Genomic DNA, 1,951 nt, shown 5'->3' with positions numbered 1-1,951 from the left:
TCTGTACTTTCCTGCTGCCAAGAGAAGCCCCCTTGGGAACGGGCGGAGGCAGCAGTTTTCTATTGACTGGTGTATGCATAGGTGAGAGTCCCACAGATGACGTACAACTGGCTGGTTCCTGAGCTTGATCACCCCGGTGGACAGTGGACAGGGTGCTCCCTCCTTCACTTGCCCTTTCTAGAAGTGCACAGGTTGGTGCCTGAGTAGATACCCACAGGGGTGCAGATTGAAATGGCAGGCTCTTTCTGTCTCTTTGTCTTTTTCAATCTTTTCTTTCCTTCCTTCCTTTCTCTCTCCTTGTTGCTCACCCCTACCCTCCCATCCGCTTCATCATGAAGACTCCTTTTTTGTGTTTTCAAGTTTCTGTCATTGGCGGTGGTTGTTGTTTAGAAGCTAAGTTGTGTCTGATTCTCTGCAACCCCATGGACTGTAGCTCGCCAGGCGCCTCTGTCCCTGGGATTCTCTAGGCAAGAATACTGGAGTTGGTTGCCATTTCCTACTCTAGGGGAACTTCCAGATGCAGGGATCGACCCACATCTACTGCACTGGCAGGCGGGTTCTTTACCATCTGAGCCACCAGGGATGTCCGTCCACCTTCTCTTATTGGTACATGCTTTTAAAAGGATCTTTGTTTCCTGTACTTCTGTCTGTCCAGCTGCTCCTGCAAGTCTCTGTCTACAGTGTGGGCATAGTGGAGCATTTACATCTTGAAATGCAAACACAACCCACATTGCCTGAAACTCCAGCCTTGGGTCACTTAGTAAGACTTTAAAGAGCAAAACAATAAGAGAGGAGCTTGCATTTTTCTCCTCTGCCTTTGCAATGTAACTATTCTGCCTGGACTCTGGGAAACCACCTCATCCACCTGGAGTCCCCCAGACTGAGGGAGAAAAAAGGAGGCCTTTTAAAGTCAAGTGGGAAAACTATGAGATATCTGGCTTTGTAAAAAATTAACTTGTCTAGCTTGAGCTTGTGGATTTAATACAGATCTGTCTTTAGAGTTATCAACATCAAGTATAATATTTTTCTTGTACCTTAGGTTTCTGAAAGTCACTAAGTACATACTGTTTCTGTTATCAACTTTGTCAGGAAGGAAAACTACCCAATATGATTACACTTTTAAGTAAATATAACTAGGATAAGAGCTTTTCAGTACTTCTATAAAATTTACTGAAAAGCTCTTGTACTATTATAGTTACTTAAAAGTCCCTCCAGATTTTGGTAACTTAAAACTAAGTTAAGTTAAATGATAGACATTCACTGAGTTTTTAGGTCATTTTAAGTAAAATGAAATGCTGGAACATTAATTGCTAAACAGGTCTACATATACCTACTTTTGTTTTCTCGTAAGAGGCAAATTAAAGATGTTTGGGTTTATTAGATACATCTTACACCATATTAAGGAAAGCAACTGTGCTTTGGGAAGACACATGTTTCTGGAGATTATGGGATATTCCAATCAGGGAATGCTAATGTCAAAGACACTTCATGGTTGCCACATGGGGCCCGTGGAGCATCCCAAAGAGAGATCCTAAACTAACTGGGTTCATTTGGTATGTTAAATTACACGGGAAACATTGTCCAAACTCACTGTTGCCTGTGTCAGATGGAATCATCAGGCTTTCCCCAGTTTTATCGTGGCTGCCAAACAGATAGGGGAGAGGGTTTGGGGTTCTTCTACTTCCTAGTCTCACAGCTTACTCTATGTGAAAAAAAAAAAAAAATCCCCTGTGGGAATATTCCCTGTGTCATTTTCCCACTGTGCCCACCTCCAATTCCTCCAGGAGTCCCTTTCTATACCTCTAGGACCCTCTTTGCTTCAGACTTTGGCAGCCCAGGCATTGTGACAGATTTCATATTAGACTGGCCACTTCCAAGCAGCCAACATCCTAGACTTCATAGACGCTAAATCTCAAGAAACATCTTCAGCATAGGGAAACTTATCATAGGA

The sequence above is a fragment of the Cervus canadensis genome, chromosome 4 (genome assembly GCF_019320065.1).
Source record: "Cervus canadensis isolate Bull #8, Minnesota chromosome 4, ASM1932006v1, whole genome shotgun sequence".
Taxonomy (NCBI): domain Eukaryota; kingdom Metazoa; phylum Chordata; class Mammalia; order Artiodactyla; family Cervidae; genus Cervus; species Cervus canadensis.
This window is presented reverse-complemented; position numbering follows the sequence as displayed.